Source organism: Oncorhynchus masou, chromosome 24 (assembly GCF_036934945.1).
Source record: "Oncorhynchus masou masou isolate Uvic2021 chromosome 24, UVic_Omas_1.1, whole genome shotgun sequence".
Classification (NCBI taxonomy): Eukaryota; Metazoa; Chordata; class Actinopteri; order Salmoniformes; family Salmonidae; genus Oncorhynchus; species Oncorhynchus masou.
Window position 1 is genome coordinate 99933460 of NC_088235.1, and position 21823 is coordinate 99955282.

Below are 21823 nucleotides of genomic sequence, written 5' to 3' on the forward strand. Positions count from 1 at the left end.
ATCACACTCACAGAAACACATAGCTGTGTTCGTGTGTTTTATGTTCTTAAAATGACTCACTGAGAAGACTGAGAGAGAGAGAGAGAGAGAGAGGGAGAGAGAGAGAGAGAGAGAGAGAGAGAGAGAGAGAGAGAGAGAGAGAGAGAGAGAGAGAGAGAGAGAGAGAGAGAGAGAGAGAGAGAGAGAAAGAGAGAGAGAGAGAGACAGAGAGAGAGAGAGAGCAGAATATACACTGAGTGTGCTAACCATTAGGAAACCTTCCTAATATTGAGATGCACCCCCTTTTGCCCTCAGGACAGCCTCAATTCATAGGGGCATGGACTACAAGGTGTGGAAAGCCTTTCACAGGGATGCTGGCCCATGTTAACTCCAATGCTTGCCATAAGTTGGCTAGATGTCCTTTGGGTGGTGGACCATTCTTGATACACACAGGAAACTGTTGAGCGTGAAAAACTCAGCGTTGCAGTTCTTGATACACTCAAACCGTTGCGCTTGGCACCTACTACCATACCCTGTTCTAAGGCCCTTAAAGTCTTGCCCATTCACCCTCTGAATGGCACAAATGCACAATGCATGTCATACTAAACTACATGGAATTGTTTTAAGAAGGTCATTCCAAGGATTATTTCGCTATTTGATTTTGAATTTTAAGACCCCATGAAGTAACAAAGAAATACACTTACTGTTCAAAAGTTTGGGGTCACTTAGAAATGTCCTTGTTTTTGAAAGAAAAGCACGTTTTTGTCCATTTAAAATAACATCAAATTAGTCATAAATACAGTGCAGACATTGTTGATGTTGTAAATAACTATTGAAGCTGGAAATGGGAGATTTTTATAATGGAATATCTACATAGGTGTACAGAAGCCTATTATCAGCAACCATCACTCCTTTGTTCCAATGGCACATTGTGTTAGCTAATCCAAGTTTATCATTTTAAAAGGCTAATTGATCATTAGAAAACCTTTTTGCGGCTGAAAACTGTTTTTCTGATTAAAGAAGCAATAAAACTGACCTTCTTTAAACTAGTTGAGTATCTGGAGCATCAGCATTTGTGGGTTTGATTACATGCTCAAAATGGCCAGAAGCAAAACACTTTCAGTCTATTCTTGTTTTGAGAAATGTCTATTTCATGTGAGAAATTGCCAAGAAACTGAAGATCTGGTACAACGCTGTGTACTACTCCCTTCACAGAACTGGCTCTAACCAGAATAAAGGACAAAGAGGACAAGTACATTAGCTTGAGAAACAGACGCCTCACAAGTCATCATTTGGCAGCTTCATTAACTAATACCTGCAAAACACCAGTCTCGACCAGTCTCAACAGTGACTCCGGGATGCTGGTCTTCTAGGCAGAGTTCCTCTGTCCAGTGTCTATGTTCTTTTGCCCATGTTAATCTTTTCTTTTTATTGGCCAGTCTGAGATTCTACAAGATGGTGCCGACGGAGATGGTCGCCTCGCTTCGCGTAATTAGGAAACTATACAGTATTTCATTTTTGTATATATTATTTCTTACATTGTTACCACAGGAAGTCTTATTACATACAGCCCAGGAAGAACTACTGGATATAAGAGCAACAGCAACTTACCAACATTACGACCAGGAATATGACTTTCCCGAAGTGGGTCTTCTGTTCGGATCACCAACCAGGACAACAGATCTGATCCCAGTAGGCAACCCAAAACAACAATGCTGCAGAAGGGGCAGACAAAGTGGTCTTCTGGTCAGGCTCTATAGATGGGCACATCGCTCACCGCTCCCGAGTATACTCCTCGCCAATGTCCAGTCTCTTGACAACAAAGTAGACAAAATTTGAGTAAGGGTTGCCTTCCAGAGAGACATCAGAGATTGTATGCATTATGAGTATGAGAATGAGTAACGATTTGTGGTGTAGTCATAACAACATACAGGAACTCAAGTCCTTTTGTTCACCTGATCACAGCTGTGTATATCCCCCCAAGCAGACCTCTCGATGTCATGTCTTGTTATGTCTGTTCCTGTCCTTTCTCTTCACTCTGTCTCTCTCTGCTGGTCTTTTTAGGTTACCTTCTCTGTCTCTCATTCTTCAGCTGTTCTACATCTCCCCTAACTAGCTCATTCACTCTTTCCCACCTGTTCTCTCTTCCCCCTCTGATTAGGTCTCTATTTCTCTCTCTGTTCCTGCTACTTTCAGTGTCTGATTCTTGTTTGTGTTTTTGATGCCAGAAGCAAGCTGTCGTCGCGTTTGCTTCCACCTTGTCCTATCCTGTCGGAGTCTGCCTGGCAGGTGCATCCTGCATTATACTAACGTTCTTTTTGTTCCATTGACTACGTTGGAAGAGGATTTATGCCATTCCTGTTTTTCATTAAAGAACTCTGTTTTCTGTTAAAACCGCTTTTGGGTCTTCACTCAAGTACATAACAGAAGAATCAGACCAAGAATGGACCCAGCGGCTCCGGACCCTTTTCACTCCGCCGTCGAGATCCAGGGAGCGATGCTAGGCAGACACGAGGAGGAATTGTCTGCTGCTCGACATGCCGTTGAGACCCTGGCCGTCCAAGTCTCCGACCTCACAAGACAGGTTCACCAACTCCACCTCGATCCACCGCCCACTTCCAGGGTTTCCGAGTCTCCGGAGCCCAGGATCAACAACCCGCCGTGTTACTCTGGGGAGCCCACTGAGTGCCGCTCATTCCTCACTCAGTGTGATGTGGTGTTCTCTCTCCAGCCCAACACTTACTCCAGGAGCGCAGCCCGCATCGCCTACGTCATTACTCTCCTTACCGGACGGGCGCGTGAGTGGGGCACGGCAATCTGGGAGGCGAGGGCTGAGTGTATTAACCAGTATCAGGACTTTAAGGAGGAGATGATACGGGTTTTTGACCGTTCTGTTTTTGGGGAGGAGGCTTCCAGGGCCCTGTCTTCCCTATGTCAGGGGAATCGATCCATAACGGATTATTCGATTGAGTTTCGCACTCTCGCTGCCTCAAGTGACTGGAACGAGCCGGCTTTGCTCGCTCGTTTTCTGGAGGGTCTCCTCGTCGAGGTTAAGGATGAGATCCTCTCCCGGGAGGTTCCTTCCAGTCTGGACTCCTTAATAGCTCTCGCTATTCGCATAGAGCGACGGTTTGATCTTCGTCGCCGAGCTCGTGGAAAGGAGCTCGCGTTCTCCGTTGCTCCCCTCTCCACATCACTGCCACCTGCCGCATCACTGCCACCCCCCTCCGCCGGCTCGGATGCTGAGCCTATGCAGCTGGGGGTATCCGCATCTCGGCCAAGGAGAAGGAACGGAGAATCGCCAATCGCCTCTGTCTCTACTGCGGCTCCGCTGGTCATTTTGTCACCTCATGTCCAGTAAAAGCCAGAGCTCATCAGTAAGAGGAGGGCTACTGGTGAGCGCAACTACTCAGGCCTCTCCTTCTGGATCACGCACTACCTTTCCGGTCCATCTCCGCTGGCCCGGTTCATCTGCTTCCTGCAGTGCCTTGATAGACTCTGGGGCGGAGGGCTGTTTTATGGACGAGACCTGGGCTCGGGAACATGACATTCCTCTCAGACAGTTAGGGGAGCCCACGGCCTTGTTCGCTTTAGATGGTAGTTCTCTCCCCAAGATTCAGCGTGAGACGCTGCCTTTAACCCTCACTGTCTCTGGTAATCATAGCGAAACCATTTCTTTTTTAATTTTTCGTTCACCTTTTACACCTGTTGTTTTGGGTCATCCCTGGCTAGTGCGCCATAACCCTTCTATTAATTGGTCTAGTAATACTATCCTATCCTGGAATGTTTCTTTTCATGTGACCTGTTTAATGTCTGCTATCCCTCCTGTTTCCTCTGTCTCTTCTTCACAGGAGGAGCCTGGCGATTTGACAGGGGTGCCGGAGGAGTATCACGATCTGCGCACGGTGTTCAGTCGTTCCAAGGCCACTTCTCTCCCTCCACACCGGTCGTATGACTGTAGTATTGATCTCCTTCCGGGAACTACTCCCCCGGGGTAGATTATACTCTCTGTCGGCTCCCGAACGTAAGGCTCTCGAGGATTATTTGTCGGTTTCGCTCGACGCCGGTACCATAGTCTCCTCCTCCTCTCCCGCCGGAGCGGGGTTTTTTTGTTCAGAAGAAGGACGGGTCCCTGCGCCCATGCGTGGATTATCGAGGGCTGAATGACATAACAGTTAAGAATCGTTATCCGCTTCCTCTTATGTCTTCAGCCTTCGAGATCCTGCAGGGAGCCAGGTTTTTCACCAAATTGGACCTTCGTAACGCCTACCATCTCGTGCGCATCAGGGAGGGGGACGAGTGGAAGACGGCGTTTAACACTCCGTTAGGGCACTTTGAATACCGGGTTCTTCCTTTCGGCCTCGTTAACGCTCCAGCTGTCTTTCAGGCACTAGTTAACGACGTCCTGAGAGACATGCTGAACATTTTTGTTTTCGTTTACATGGACGATATCCTGATTTTTTCACCGTCTCTCTCGATTCATGTTCAGCACGTGCGACGCGTCCTCCAGCGCCTTTTGGAGAACTGTCTTTATGTGAAGGCTGAGAAGTGCACTTTTCATGCCGCCTCTGTCCCTTTTCTCGGTTCCGTTATTTCCGCTGAGGGCATTAAGATGGATCCCGCTAAGGTCCAGGCTGTCATTGATTGGCCCGTTTCTAAGTCACGCGTCGAGCTGCAGCGCTTTCTGGGCTTCGCTAATTTCTATCGTCGTTTCATCCATAATTTCGGTCAGGTGGCAGCTCCCCTCACAGCCCTTACTTCTGTTAAGACGTGCTTTAAGTGGTCCGTTTCCGCCCAGGGAGCTTTTGATCTTCTTAAGAATCGTTTTACATCCGCACCTATTCTTGTTACACCTGACATCTCTAGTCAGTTTGTTGTTGAGGTTGACGCGTCAGAGGTGGGCGTGGGAGCCATTCTTTCTCAGCGCTCTCTCTCTGACGGCAAGGTCCATCCTTGCGCGTTTTCTCTCATCGCTTATCGCCGTCAGAACGTAACTATGATGTTGGTAATCGCGAACTGCTCGCCATCCGCTTAGCCCTAGGCGAATGGCGACAGTGGTTGGAGGGGGCGACCGTTCCTTTTGTCGTTTGGACTGACCATAGGAACCTTGAGTACATCCATTCAGCCAAACGACTTAATGCGCGTCAGGCTCGTTGGGCTCTGTTTTTCGCTCGTTTCGAGTTTGTTATTTCTTATCGTCCGGGCTCAAAAAACACCAAGCCTGATGCTTTATCTCGTCTCTTCAGTTCTTCTGAGGTCTCCACCGACCCCGAGGGGATTCTCCCTGACGGGCGTGTTGTCGGGTTGACCGTCTGGGGAATTGAGAGGCAGGTAAAGCAAGCACTCGCTCACACTCCGTCGCCGCGAGCTTGTCCTAGGAACCTTCTGTTCGTTCCCGTTCCTACTCGTCCGGCCGTTCTTCAGTGGGCCCACTCTGCCAAGTTAGCCGGCCACCCCGGCGTTCGGGGTACGCGCTTCCATTCGCCAGCGTTTCTGGTGGCCCACTCGGGAACGTGACGCGCGTCGATTTGTCGCCGCTTGTTCGGTCTGCGCGCAGACTAAATCTGGGAACTCTCCTCCTGCCGGCCGTCTCAGACCGCTTCCCATTCCCTCTCGACCGTGGTCTCACATCGCTTTAGATTTTATCACCGGACTGCCTTCATCAGCGGGGAAGACAGTTATTCTTACGGTTGTCGATAGATTCTCTAAGGCGGCTCATTTCATTCCTCTCGCTAAGCTCCCTTCTGCTAAGGAGACGGCTCAGATCATTATCGAGAATGTTTTCCGAATTCATGGCCTTCCGTCTGACGTCGTTTCCGACAGAGGCCCGCAGTTCACGTCTCAATTTTGGAGGGAGTTTTGCCGTTTGATTGGGGCTTCCGTCAGTCTCTCGTCCGGCTTTCATCCCCAGTCTAACGGTCAAGCCGAACGGGCCAATCAGACTGTTGGTCGCATTTTACGCAGTCTTTCTTTTCGTAACCCTGCGTCTTGGTCAGAACAGCTCCCCTGGGCAGAGTACGCCCACAACTCGCTTCCCTCGTCTGCTACCGGTCTATCTCCTTTTCAGAGTAGCCTCGGGTACCAGCCTCCGCTGTTCTCATCTCAGCTCGCCGAGTCCAGCGTCCCCTCCGCTCAGGCTTTTGTCCAGCGTTGCGAGCGCACCTGGAAGGGGGTCAGGTCGGCACTTTGCCGTAATAGGGCGCAGACTGTGAGGGCCGCTAATAAGCGTAGGACCAAGAGTCCTAGATATTGTTGCGGTCAGAGAGTATGGCTCTCCACTCAGAACCTTCCCCTTAAGACAGCTTCTCGCAAGTTGGCCCCGCGGTTCATTGGTCCGTTCCGTATTTCTCAGGTCATTAATCCTGTCGCAGTGCGACTTCTTCTCCGCGCTATCTTCGTCGCGTTCACCCGGTCTTCCATGTCTCCTGTGTTAAGCCCGTTCTTCGCGCCCCGCTCGTCCCCCCCCCCCCCCATCCTTGTCGAGGCGCACCCATCTACAGGGTTCGTAAGATTTTGGACATGCGCCCTCGGGGCCGTGGTCATCAGTACCTAGTGGATTGGGAGGGGTACGGTCCTGAGGAGAGGAGTTGGGTTCCCTCTCGGGACGTGCTGGACCGTTCGCTGATCGATGATTTCCTCCGTTGCCGCCAGGTTTCCTCCTCGAGTGCGCCAGGAGGCGCTCGGTGAGTGGGGGGGGGTACTGTCATGTCTTGTTATGTCTGTTCCTGTCCTTTCTCTTCACTCTGTCTCTCTCTGCTGGTCTTTTTAGGTTACCTTCTCTGTCTCTCATTCTTCAGCTGTTCTACATCTCCCCTAACTAGCTCATTCACTCTTTCCCACCTGTTCTCTCTTCCCCCTCTGATTAGGTCTCTATTTCTCTCTCTGTTCCTGCTACTTTCAGTGTCTGATTCTTGTTTGTGTTTTTGATGCCAGAAGCAAGCTGTCGTCGCGTTTGCTTCCACCTTGTCCTATCCTGTCGGAGTCTGCCTGGCAGGTGCATCCTGCATTATACTAACGTTCTTTTTGTTCCATTGACTACGTTGGAAGAGGATTTATGCCATTCCTGTTTTTCATTAAAGAACTCTGTTTTCTGTTAAAACCGCTTTTGGGTCTTCACTCAAGTACATAACACTCGAAGGCCCTGAAAGAACTTCACTTGACTCGATGTAAACTGGAAACCATATATCCTGAGGCTGCATTTATTGTAGCTGGGGATTTTAACTAAGCTAATCTGAAAACGAGGCTCCCTATATTTTAACAGCATATCGAATGCGCAACTCGAGCTGGCAGCATCCTGGATCATTGCTACTCTAACTTCCGCGACGCATACAAAGCTCTCCCCCGCCCTCCTTTCGGCAAATCTGACCATGGCTCCATTTTGTCAATCCACAGAAACTGTGGATTGATGGCAGCACTCGCGCAAAACCTTAAAACGCAAACCACTGCTTTTAATCATGGCAAGGTGAACGGAAACATGACCGAATACAAACAGTGTAGCTATTCAAACTGCAAGATAAGCGTCAGTATAGAGACAAAGTAGAGTCACAAATCAACGGCTCAAGCACGACACGTATGTGACAGGGTCTACAATCAATCACGGATTACAAAAAGAAAACCAGCCTCGTTGCGGACCATGACGTCCTGCTCCCAGACAAATGAAACAACTTCTTTGCTCGCTTTGAGGACAATGCAGTGCCACTGACACGACACGCTACCAAAACCTGTGGGCTCTCCTTCACCGTGGCCAATGTGAGTAAAACATTTAAATGTGTTATCCCTCGCAAGGCCGCCGGCCCAGACGGCATCCATAGCCGCGTCCTCAGAGCTGGTGTGTTTATGGATATATTCAATCAATCTCTATCCCAGTCTGCTGTACCCACATGCTTCAAGAGGGCCAACATTGTTCCTGTTCCCAAAAAAGCTAAGGTAACTGAGCTAAATGACTATCGCCCCGTAGCACTCACTTCCATCATCATGAAGTGCTTTGAGAGACTAGTCAAGGACCATATCACCTCCACCCTACCTGACACCCTAGACCCACTCCAATTTGCTTACCGCCCCAATAGGTCCACAGACGATGCAGTCGCAATCACACTGCACACTGCCCTAACCCATCTGGACAGGATGAATACCTATGTAAGAATGCTGTTCATCGACCACAGCTCAGCATTTAACACCAATTGTACTCTCCAAACTCGTCATCAAGCTCGACACCCTGGGTCTCGACCCCGCCCTCTGTAACTGGGTCCTGGACTTTCTGGTGGGCCGCCCCCAGGTGGTGAGGGTAGGAAACAACACCTCCACCCCGCTGATCCTCAACACTGGGGCCCCACAAGGGTGCGTTCTAGGCCGTCTCCTGTACTCCCTGTTCACCCATGACTGCGTGACCATGCACGTCTCCAAGTCAATCATCAAGTTTGCGGACAACACTACAGTTGTAGGCTTGATTACCACCCGTGACGAGATGGCCTACATGGAGGAGGTGAGGGTCCTCGGAGTGTGGTGTCAGAAAAATAACCTCACACTCAACATCAACAAAACAAAGGAAATGATCGTGGACCTCAGGAAACAGCAGAGTGAGCACCCCCCCATCCACATCGACGGGACAGTAGTGGAGAAGGAGGACATTTTTAAGTTCCTCGATGTACACATCACGGACAAACTGAAATGGTCCACCCACACAGACAGCGTGGTGAAGAAGGCACAGCAGCGCCTCTTCAACCTCAGGAGGCTGAAGAAATTTGGCTTGTCCCCCGAAAACACTCACAAACATTTACAGATGCACAATCGAGAGCATTCACCGCCTGGTATGGCAACTGCTTACAACCGTAAGGCTCTCCAGAGGGTAGTGAGGTCTGCACAACTTCTCTCCACTGGCAAACTACCTGCCCTCCAGGACACCGACGCCACCCGATGTCACAGGAAGGCCAAAAAGATCATCACGGACATCAACCACCCGAGCCACTGCCTGTTAACCCCGCTATAATCCAGAAGGCGAGGTCAGTACAGGTGCATCAAAGCTGGGACCGAGAGACTGAAAAACAGCTTCTATCTCAAGGCCATCAGACTGTTAAACAGCAATCACTAACATTGAGTGGCTGCTGCCCTCAAACATACAGACTCAAATCTCTAGCCACTTTAATAATTTATAATTGGATGTAATAAATGTATCACTAGTCACTTAAAACAATGCCACTTTATATAATGTTTACATACCCTACATTACTCATCTCATATGTATATACTGTTCTACTGTTCTACTCTATACCATCTACTGCATCTTGCCTATGCCGCACGGCCATCGCTCATCCATATATTTATTTGTACATATTCTTATTCATCCCTTTACACTTGTGTTTATTAGGTATGTGTTGTGAAATTCTTAGATTACTTGTTAGATATTTACTGCATTGTCGGAACTAGAAGCACAAGTATTTTGCTACACTCGCATTAACATCTGCTAACCATGTGTATGTGACCAATACAATTTGATTTGATTTGATATGGCCTTTTCTTTTCAACTTGCCTCTTCACTGTTGACGTTGAGAGATATAAGAAAGTTCAGGAAACATTTTTTTTGTACATGTATTCCCCTTATGTTTGGCACTCAACGGTCTCCTTACGGACATCAACCTTAGGGGGTTCAACTTTAAAGTATATGGGAGCAGAGGACCAGGGTTCTCAATATCATCAATGATGTCATAACTTATTTAAGAGTGGGAGCTAGCCTGCAGAGCACTCCCTGGATCCCCTCCCCCGCAGACTTAGACAACAATAAGTACACCTTAGGTACTGTGGAGTTCAGTCAAGCTACTGTAACTGAGAGCACCGGAAATAATAAAATAATAATTTAAAAAAAGGATTCAACTAAGGGAGTGACGAAGAGTGTGAGGAGGAGCATTAGCGAAGCTAGTTAGTCTACTGTCTCTGGGGTCTTAGCCCACCTCTACTGTATGCTACCGCTAGGCTAGCTAGCACAGCCTTAGCCCTCTGCTATACTTGGCATTCATGCTACGGCTACGTGCCACATTATGCTAATGATAATACAGGAGCTAAAATCCCACTGGCAACTTATCAGTCAAGCCGCCCACTGTTCAACCACCCCACATTCTTTCTCCTCCCGCTCACCATCTCACTGTGGAGTGGAGTGAGGTACTGGATGGGTGCAGTACTAATTTATTTTCCATAACAGCCAATAGCCCAGTCCCAAAGTGTTAAACCCTCTTTAACTTCCTTTACGTGAGCAACGCTTACAGTATGCATATGCCCCCCCACACACACACACATTTATTTCCCTCACACACATTCTCCTCTCAACTTTGTGACCTCGTACTCTGAGTCATTGTAGTTGTGGCACTGTGAGTGTATTAAGTCATCCCATCCACACTCCAGGCTGGTTGGAGAGAGAGGACACCATCCTCTGTTTCTTTTCTGCTCCACTCTTCTGTTCCATCTAATTCATCTAATTTATATTCATCACAGCCTTCTGGTGATTTGCCCATCACATCGGACTGACTGGAGTGGACAGGGGGAACTTTTTCCAAGGTTGTAAAATGTCAAGTTGTATGCATTGCATAAACAACAGCATGCACATATGTGAACTCACACAGACACACACATACTCACTTGCCTTATTTACCTTCCTGTCTGATAAAGGGATGTGATAGTCTAAATGATCTCTCATTAGTATAATGGTTATTCTGTGGGAAGTGATCCAACAACACATCAAATCAAATTTTATTTGTCACATACACATGGTTAGCAGATGTTAATGTGAGTGTAGCGAAATGCTTGTGCTTCTAGTTCTGACAATGCAGTAATAACCAACAAGTAATCTAACTAACGATTCCAAAACTACTGTCTTATACACACAAGTGTAAGGGGATAAAGAATATGTACATAAAGATATATGAATGAGTGATGGTACAGAGCAGCATAGGCAAGATACAGTAGATGGTCTCGAGTACAGTATATACATATGAGATGAGTATGTAAACAGAGTGGCATAGTTAAAGTGGCTAGTGATACATGTATTACATAAAGATGCGGTAGATGGTATAGAGTACAGTATATACGTATACATATGAGATGAATAATGTAGGGTATGTAAACATTATATTAGGTAGCATTGTTTAAAGTGGCTAGTGATATATTTTACATCATTTCCCATCAATTCCCATTATTAAAGTGGCTGGAGTTGAGTCAGTGTGTTGGCAGCAGCCACTCAATGTTAGTGGTGGCTGTTTAACAGTCTGATGGCCTTGAGATAGAAGCTGTTTTTCAGTCTCTTGGTCCCAGCTTTGATGCACCTGTACTGACCTCGCCTTCTGGATGATAGCGGGGTGAACAGGCAGTGGCTCGGGTGGTTGTTGTCCTTGATGATCTTTATGGCCTTCCTGTAACATCGGGTGGTGTAGGTGTCCTGGAGGGCAGGTAGTTTGCCCCCGGTGATGCGTTGTGCAGACCTCACTACCCTCTGGAGAGTCTTATGGTTGTGGGCGGAGCAGTTGATACAGCCCGCCAGGATGCTCTCGATTGTGCATCTGTAGAAGTTTGTGAGTGTTTTTGGTTTTTGGTGACAAGCCAAATTTCTTCAGCCTCCTGAGGTTGAAGAGGCGCTGCTGCGCCTTCTTCACGATGCTGTCTGTGTGGGTGGACCAATTCAGTTTGTCTGTGATGTGTATGCCGAGGAACTTAAAACTTACTACCCTCTCCACTACTGTTCCATCGATGTGGATAGGGGGGTGTTCCCTCTGCTGTTTCCTGAAGTCCACAATCATCTCCTTTGTTTTGTTGACGTTGAGTGTGAGGTTATTTTCCTGACACCACACTCAGAGGGCCCTCACCTCCTCCCTGTAGGCCGCCTTGTCGTTGTTGGTAATCAAGCCTACCACTGTTGTGTCGTCCACAAACTTGATGATTGAGTTGAAGGCGTGTGTGGTCACGCAGTCGTGGGTGAACAGGGAGTACAGGAGAGGGCTCAGAACGCACCCTTGTGGGGCCCCAGTGTTGAGGATCAGCGGGGTGGAGATGTTGTTGCCTACCCTCACCACCTGGGGGCGGCCCGTCAGGAAGTCCAGTACCCAGTTGCACAGGGCGGGGTCGAGACCCAGGGTCTCGAGCTTGATGATGAGCTTGGAGGGTACTATGGTGTTAAATGCCGAGCTGTAGTCGATGAACAGCATTCTCACATAGCTATTCCTCTTGTCCAGATGGGTTAGGGCAGTGTGCAGTGTGGTTGAGATTGCATCGTCTGTGGACCTATTTGGGCGGTAAGCAAATTGGAGTGGGTCTAGGGTGTCAGGTAGGGTGGAGGTGATATGGTCCTTGACTAGTCTCTCAAAGCACTTCATGATGACGGAAGTGAGTGCTATGGGGCGGTAGTTGTTTAGCTCAGATACCTTAGCTTTCTTGAGAACAGGAACAATGGTGGCCCTCTTGAGGCATGTGGGAACAGCAGACTGGTATAGGGATTGATTGAATATGTCCGTAAACACACCAGCCAGCTGGTCTGCGCATGCTCTGAGGGCGCGGCTGGGGATGCCGTCTGGGCCTGCAGCCTTGCGAGGGTTAACACGTTTAAATGTTTTACTCACCTCGGCTGCAGTGAAGGAGAGTCCGCATGTTTTCGTTGCAGGCCGCGTCAGTGGCACTGTATTGTCCTCAAAGCGGGCAAAAAAAGTTATTTAGTCTGCCTGGGAGCAAGACATCCTGGTCCGTGACGGGGCTGGATTTCTTTTTGTAATCCGTGATTGACTGTAGACCCTGCCACATACCTCTTGTGTCTGAGCCGTTGAATTGAGATTCTACTTTGTCTCTATACTGACGCTTAGCTTGTTTGATTGCCTTGCGGAGGGAATAGCTGCACTGTTTGTATTCGGTCATGTTTCCGGTCACCTTGCCCTGATTAAAAGCAGTGGTTCGGGCTTTCAGTTTCACGCGAGTGCTGCCATCAATCCACGGTTTCTGGTTTGGGAATGTTTTAATCGTTGCTATGGGAACGTCATCTTCAACGCACGTTCTAATGAACTTGCACACCGAATCAGCGTATTCGTCAATGTTGTTTTCTGACGCAATACGAAACATACCCCAGTCCACGTGATGGAAGCAGTCTTGGAGTGTGGAATCAGATTGGTTGGACCAGCGCTGGACAGACCTGAGCGTGGGAGCTTCTTGTTTTAGTTTCTGTCTGTACGCAGGGATCAACAAAGTGGAGTCGTGGTCAGCTTTTCTGAAAGGAGAGTGGGGCAGGGCCTTATATGCGTCGCGGAAGTTAGAATAGCGTCTGCTAAGCGTCTGCTAAATGGGATATATTATATTATTATTATATTATTATTATTATTATATTATAATAGCAATGATCCAAGGTTTTGCCAGCTCTGGTTGCGCAATCGATATGCTGATACAATTTAGGGAGTCTTGTTTTCAGATTAGCCTTGTTAAAATCCCCAGCTACAATGAATGCAGCCTCAGGATGTATGGATTCCAGTTTGCAAAGAGTCAAATAAAGTTCGTTCAGAGCCATCGATGTGTCTGCTTGGGGGGGAATATATACGGCTGTGATTATAATCAAAGAGAATTCCCTTGGTAGATAATGCGGTCGACACTTGATTGTGAGGAATTCTAAATCAGGTGAACAGAAAGATTTGAGTTCCTGTATGTTTTTGTGATCACACCACGTCTCGTTAGCCATAAGGCATACGCCCCGCCCCTCTTCTTACCAGAAATATGTTTTTTTCTGTCAGCGCGATGCGTGGAGAAACCAGCTGGCTGCACCGACTCCGATAGCGTCTCTCAAGTGAGCCATGTTTCCGTGAAGCAAAGAACGTTACAGTCTCTGATGTCTCTCTGGAATGCTACCCTTGCTCGGATTTCATCAACCTTGTTGTCAAGAGACTGGACATTGGCGAGAAGTATGCTAGAGAGGGGTGCACGATGTGCCCGTCTCCGGAGTCTGACCAGAAGACCGCCTCGTTTCCCTCCTTTACGATGTCGTTTTTTTGGGTCGTCGGCTGGGATCCATTCCGTTGTCCTGGGTGTAATGCAGAACACAGGATCCGCTCCGCAAAAGTCATATTCTTGGTCGTACTGATGATGAGTTGACGCTGCTCTTATATTCAGTAGTTCTTCTCGACTGTATGTAATGAAACCTAAGATGACCTGGGGTACTAATGTAAGAAATAACACGTAAAAAAACAAAAAAATGCATAGTTTCCTAGGAACGCGAAGCGAGGCGGCCATCTCTGTCGGCGCCGTCCACACCCTGTTCAATGACCATCTCAGGAAGCTGCTGCTTTGATATACTACTGAGCTGTTATGATGGTGTCATTAGTGCATAGTAATATACAGTACCAGTCAAAAGTTTGGACACACCTACTCATTCAAGGGTTTTTCTATAGTTTTACTATTTTTGTACATTGTAGAATAATAGGGAAGCCCTCAAACTACGAAATAGCACATATGGAATCACGTAGTAATCTAAATATATTTTATATTTGAGATTCTTCAAAGTAGCCACCCTGGAATGCATTTCAGTTGACAGGTGTGCCATGTTCAAAGTTAATTTGTGGAATTTCCTTCCTTCTTAATGCGTTTGAGCCAATCAGTTGTGTTGTGACAAGGTAGAGGTGGTATACAGAAGATAGCCCACCACAGGAAAGGAAGATCCAGAATTACATCTGCTACAGAGGATACGTTTATTAGAGTTAACTGCACCTCAAATTGTAGCCCAAATAAATACTTCACAGAGTTCAAGTAACAGACACATCTCAACATCAACTGTTCAGAGGAGACTGCGTGAATCAGGCCTTCATGGTTGAATTGCTGTAAAGAAACCACTACTAAAGGACACCAACAATAAGAAGAGACTTTCTTGGGCCAAGAAACATGAGCAAGGGATATTAGAACAGTGGAAATCTGTCCATTGGTCTGATGAGTCCAAATTTGAGATTTTTGGTTCCAACCGCCGTGTGTTTGTGAGACGCAGATGAATGGAAGATCTCTGCATGTGTGTGTAATACCCTTGTTAAAACCAGGTATAGAGTTTATTTGCTATAATTCATTGGTATTAGATTTTAAAGGTGATCAAATTGCTCCTGAATTTTTATGTTGTTAATGCATTTCTTTTAAAGAAGTATTTCTTTAATGTACAAGTGAATAGGTTGGTATACTTTGAGGTTTAAGTTTTGACCAATAAGGTAGCTTGTTAAGCTGTGGCCAATGGGAGAGCTGACCTGGTTAACAGGAGGCCTGGGGAATGGGAGATGTTGGAAAAAGTGGGAGAGATGTTGAAAAGTATGGAAATACATTATCAGTGTTGGTGAAGAAAAACATAACAAAACATATACCTACCAAGTTTTGAAGGGAAATACTGATTTTGATTTTATAAGACGGTTTGACGTGCCCAAAGTAAACTGCCTGTTCCTCAGGCCCAGAAGCCAGGATACGCATAGAATTGGTACCATTGGAAAGAACCACTTTGAAGTTTGTAGAAATTTGAAAATAATGTATGAGACTAAAACACAATTGATATGGTAGGAGAAAATACCCAGAAAAACCAAATTGTTTATTCCATGCTCTTACAATGGAAAGCTATGGGTCTATATGCAATTCCAGCTCCCAGATTGCAATTCGTACGACTTCCACTAGAAGTCATACGACTTCAAGGTTTCAAACAAGGAAGAATTTTGAGTTTTGATACTGGGAGTCAGAGTTGGAAATCAGTCTGTGCATGCTACGAAGAGGATGTGCAACTGCTTATTTTGCTTTTCTATTGAACATACTTTTTTCCGTATGAAATATTATAGTCTTTTCTGCATGTTGAACAAGTCCTTTCTCTGCATGTTGAACGAGTGAATTACTCAAATCGATGGCTCCAAATAAACTGACTTTTTGGGATATAAAGACAGATTTTATCTAACAACACAACCATGCATGTTGTAGCTGGGACCCTTTTGATTGCAAATCAGTGGACGATTTTCAAAAAGTAAGTGAATATTTAATCGCTATTTGTGATTTTATGAAGCCTGTGCTGGTTAAAAAATATTTTGATGAGGGGCGCCATCCTCAAACAATCACATGGCATGCTTTCGCTGTAAAGCCTATTGTAAATCGGACAATGCAGTTCGATGAACAAGACTTTAACCTGTTGCGTCGCGCAATCCCGGATTCGGGATTCTATTTATAGCCTCAAGCTCATTAGCATAACGCAACGTTAACTATTCATGAAAATCGCAAATGAAATGAAATAAATATATTTGCTCTCAAGCTTAGACTTTTGTTAACAACACTGTCGTCTCAGATTTTCAAAATATGATTTTGAACCATCGCTATTCACTAATTTGTGTAAGAGTATGCTAAGCTAGCTTAGCATTTTGAGTAGCATTTAGCACGCAACATTTTCACAAAAACCAGATAACCAAATAAATAAAATCATTTACCTTTGAAGAGCTTCGGATGTTTTCAATGAGGAGACTCTCAGTTAGATAGCAAATGTTCAGTTTTTCAAAAAAATATTATTTGTGTAGGACAAATCGCTCCGTTTTGTTCACGTTTGGCTATGAAAAAAACCTGTATACAGTTATAGCCTCAAGCTCATTAGAATAATGTAACGTTAACGATTTCTGAAAATCGCAAATAAAATGAAAATAATGCGCCTGCTCTAAAGCTTAGCCTTTTCTTAACAACACTGTCATCTCAGATTTTCAAAATATGCTTTTGAACCATCGCTATTCACTAATTTGTGTAAGAGTATGCTAAGCTAGCTTAGCATTTTGAGTAGCATTTAGCACGCAACATTTTCACAAAAACCAGATAACCAAATAAATAAAATCATTTACCTTTGAAGAGCTTCGGATGTTTTCAATGAGGAGACTCTCAGTTAAGTTACATAGCAAATGTTCAGTTTTTCCTGAAAGCATCTTTGTGTAGGAGAAATTGCTCCGTTTTGTACATCACATTTGGCTACCGAAACGAACCGAAAATTCAGTCACCAACAACGTCAAACTTTTTCCGAATTAACTCCATAATATCGACCGAATCATGGCAAACGTTGTTTGGAATCAATCCTCAAGGTGTTTTTTCACATATCTCTTCATTGATATATCGTTCGTGGAAGCCTGCTTTCTTCTCTGAATTCCATGGAAAAATACTTGCAGCTGAGGTTTGCGCACCAATTTCGGCGCAGGACACCGGGCGGACACCTGGTAAATGTGGTCTTTTATGGTCAATCTTCCAATGATATGCCTACAAATACGTCACAATGCTGCAGACACCTTGGGGAAACTACAGAAAGGGCAGACTCATTCCTCTCACATTCACAGCCATATAAGGAGACAATGGAAAACGGAGCCTCAAAAATCCTGCTCATTTCCTGGATGCCGTTTCATCTTGGTTTTGCCTGTAGCTCACGTTCTAGGGCACGCACAGAAAATATCTTTGCAGTTCTGGAAACGTCAGAGTGTTTTCTTTCCAAAGCTACCAATTTAATGCATAGTCGAGCATCTTTTTGTGACAAAATATTGCGCTGAAAACGGGCAAGTCTTTTTATCCAAAAATGATATAGCGCCCCTAGAGTTTCAAGATTAAGCTTTTAACCGATATAAGACACTTGTATGTACCTAAATGTTTAATAATATCCATCATTTTTATGATTATTTATTCAAATTGCTCGCCCTCCAATTTCACAGGAAGTTGTCAACAGGTGTTCTGCTAAAGGGACCTAGCCCTAAGAGGTTGAAAGACTTAGTAGAAACTGAAGCTACTGTTTCATCGTGGAGGTATTTGACAGCTTCGAGCTTAGCCTAGCGTCGTGCGAGACGTGGAGAGAATTGCTTGTGGAAGATGAACGAGTTCATATTTCCATGGGTTATCTGATGCTGCTAAGAAGTACTTTTGCATTGACTGCTGTGCTTGCTGTGGATCTTGTGAGGACACCGGCACGGAATTGCTATGCTTCGCTGAGGAAATATCTACGAGTAGTGAGTAACTACAACAGTGGGGTGCTTCGGGACTTTATGTAAGTAGCCATTTTTTGGGGGGCTCCAACGCGTGCCAAAGGGTTTAACCAAGCTTGCAAGTAATTTGGACATGGGTTGTGAAAAATCATTGGGGTTTATTATTTTTTATTTCTTTTGATGTGGTACGTTGAAAATGTGATAATATACATCTTGAACCTTGTCTGTTGCGTTGGTGTAGTCATTCATTGTTTCTGTTTAATTTTATATGGCATATCATTATATAATAACAAAAATCTATGATCATTCAATCGGAATGTAATCCCCTAGTTGTCATCACCCTAGCGAGTTTACAATAGGGATTATCATTGTATATGTCCTTCTCACCAAATATCCCATGCTGTTCAGATATTCTAAGAAAGGTAATATCAAATTTGAGCCTGGTGAGAGGCTTACATCTGGTTCCCACCATGAATTATAGAGAAGAAGGTGTGATGGTGTGGGGGTGCTTTGCTGGTGACACTGTCTGTGATGTATTTATAATTCAAGGCACACTTAACCAGCATGGCTACCACAGCATTCTGCAGTGATACACCATCCCATCTGGTTTGCGCTTAGTGGGACTATCAGACTCCGGAGACGGGCACATCGTGCACCACTCCCTAGCATACTTCTCGCCAATGTCCAGTCTCTTGACAACAAGGTTGATGAAATCCGAGCAAGGGTAGCATTCCAGAGGGACATCAGAGACTGTAACGTTCTTTGCTTCACTGAAACATGGCTCACTGGAGAGACGCTATCAGAGTCGGTGCAGCCAGCTGGTTTCTCCACACATCGCGCCGACAGAAAAAACATCTTTCTGGTAAGAAGAGGGGCGGGGGCGTATGCTTCATGGTTAACGAGACGTGGTGTGGTCACAACAACATACAGGAACCCAAGTCCTTCTGTTCACCTGATTTAGAATTCCTCACAATCAAATGCCGACTGCATTATCTACCAAGGGAATTCTCTTCGATTATAATCACAGCCGTATATATTCCCCCCCAAGCAGACACATCGATGGCCCTGAACAAACTTTATTTGACTCTTTGCAAACTGGAAACCACATATCCTGAGGCTGCATTCATTGTAGCTGGGGATTTTAACAAGGCTAATCAGAAAACAAGACTCCCTAAATTGTATCAGCATATCGATTGCGCAACCAAGGCTGGCAAAACCTTGGATCATTGCTATTCTAACCTCTGCGACGCATATAAGGCCCTGCCCCACTCTCCTTTCGGAAAAGCTGACCACGACTCCATTTTATTGCTCCCTGCGTACAGACAGAAACTAAAACAAGAAGCTCCCGAGCTGAGGTCTGTTCAACGCTGGTCCGACCAATCTGATTCCACACTCCAAGACTGCTTCCATCACGTGGACTGGGATATGTTTCGTATTGCATCAAACAACAACATTAACGAATACGCTGATTCGGTGAGCGAGTTCATTAAAACGTGCGTTGAAGATGTCGTTCCCATAGCAATGATTAAAACATTCCCAAACCAGAAACCATGGATTGATGGCAGCATTCGCGTGAAACTGAAAGCGCGAAACACTGCTTTTAATCAGGGCAAGGTGACCGGAAACATGACCGAATACAAACAGTGTAGCTATTCCCTCCGCAAGGCAATCAAACAAGCTAAGCGTCAGTATAGAGACAAAGTAGAATCTCAATTCAACGGCTCAGACACAAGAGGTATGTGGCAGGGTCTACAGTCAATCACGGAGTACAAAAAGAAAACCAGCCCCGTCATGGACCAGGATGTCTTGCTTCCAGGCAGACTAAATAACTTTTTTGCCCAATTTGAGGCCAATACAGTTCCACTGACACGGCCCGCAACCAAAACATGCGGACTCTCCTTCACTGCAGCCGACGTGAGGAAAACATTTAAATGTGTTAACCCTCACAAGGCTGCGGGCCCAGACGACATCCCCAGCCGTGCCCTCAGAGCATGCGCAGACCAGCTGGCTGGTGTGTTTATGGACATATTCAATCAATCCCTATCCCAGTCTGTTGTTCCCACATGCTTCAAGAGGGCCACCATTGTTTCTGTTCTCAAGAAAGCTAAGGTAACTGAGCTAAACGACTACCGCCCCGTAGCACTCACTTCCGTCATCATGAAGTGCTTTGAGAGACTAGTCAAGGACCATATCACCTCCACCCTACCTGACACCCTAGACCCACTATGTGACAATACTGTTCATCGACTACAGCTCGGCATTTAACACCATAGTACCCTCCAAGCTCATCATCAAGCTCGAGACCCTGGGTCTCGACCCCGCCCTGTGCAACTGGGTACTGGACTTCCTGACGGGCCGCCCCCAGGTGGTGAGGGTAGGCAACAACATCTCCACCCCGCTGATTCTCAACACTGGGGCCCCACAAGGGTGCGTTCTGAGCCCTCTCCTGTACTCCCTGTTAACCCACGACTGCGTGGCCATGCACGCCTCCAACTCAATCATCAAGTTTGCGGACGACACAACAGTGGTAGGCTTGATTACCAACAACGACAAGACGGCCTACAGGGAGGAGGTGAGGGCCCTCGGAGTGTGGTGTCAGGAAAATAACCTCACACTCAACGTCAACAAAACTAAGGAGATGATTGTGGACTTCAGGAAACAGCAGAGGGAACACCCCCCTATCCACATCGATGGAACAGTAGTGGAGAGGGTAGTAAGTTTTAAGTTCCTCGGCGTACACATCACAGACAAAATAAATTGGTCCACCCACACAGACAGCATCGTGAAGAAGGCGCAGCAGCGCCTCTTCAACCTCAGGAGGCTGAAGAAATTTGGCTTGTCACCAAAAGCACTCACAAACTTCTACAGATGCACAATCGAGAGCATCCTGGCGGGCTGTATCACCGCCTGGTACGGCAACTGCTCCGCCCACAACCGTAAGGCTCTCCAGAGGGTAGTGAGGTCTGCACAACGCATCACCGGGGGCAAACTACCTGCCCTCCAGGACACATACACCACCCGATGTCACAGGAAGGCCAAAAAGATCATCAAGGACACCAACCACCCGAGCCACTGCCTATTCACCCCGCTATCATCCAGAAGGCATCAAAGCTGGGACCGAGAGACTGAAAAACAGCTTCTATCTCAAGGCCATCAGACTGTTAAACAGCCACAACTAACATTGAGTGGGTGCTGCCAGCACACTGACTCAACTCCAGCCACTTTAATAATGGGAATTGATGGGAAATTATGTAAAATATATCACTAGCCACTTTAAACAATGCTACCTAATATAATGTTGACATACCCTACATTATTCATCTCATATGTATACGTATATACTGTACTCTATATCATCTACTGCACCTTTATGTAATACATGTATCACTAGCCACTTTAAACTATGCCACTTTGTTTACATACTCATCTCATATGTATATACTGTACTCGAGACCATCTACTGCATCTTGCCTATGCCGCTCTGTACCATCACTCATTCATATATCTTTATGTACATATTCTTTATCCCTTTACACTTGTGTGTATAAGGTATTAGTTTTGGAATTGTTAGCGAGATTACTTGTTGGTTATTACTGCATTGTCGGAACGAGAAGCACAAGCATTTCGCTACACTCGCATTAACATCTGCTAACCATGTGTATGTGACAAATAAAATTTGATTTGATTTGTTTTTCAACAGGACAATGACCCAACCTCCAGGCTGTGTAAGGGCTATTTGACCAAGAAGGAGAGTGATGGAGTGCTGCATCAGATGACCTGGCCTGCACAATCACGCGACCTCAACCCAATTGAGGTGGTTTGGGATAAATTGGACAGCAGAGTGAAGGAAAAGCAGTCAAAAATTGCTCAGCATATGTGGGAACTCCTTA

General features: G+C 46.1%; 1 protein-coding gene across 2 annotated transcripts in view; it reads left to right on the top strand.

The window, feature by feature from the left end:
- LOC135513125 (pituitary adenylate cyclase-activating polypeptide type I receptor-like) overlaps positions 1–21823 on the top strand; it is a 76283-nt gene that overhangs the window by 35887 nt on the left and 18573 nt on the right. The window lies entirely within an intron of this gene.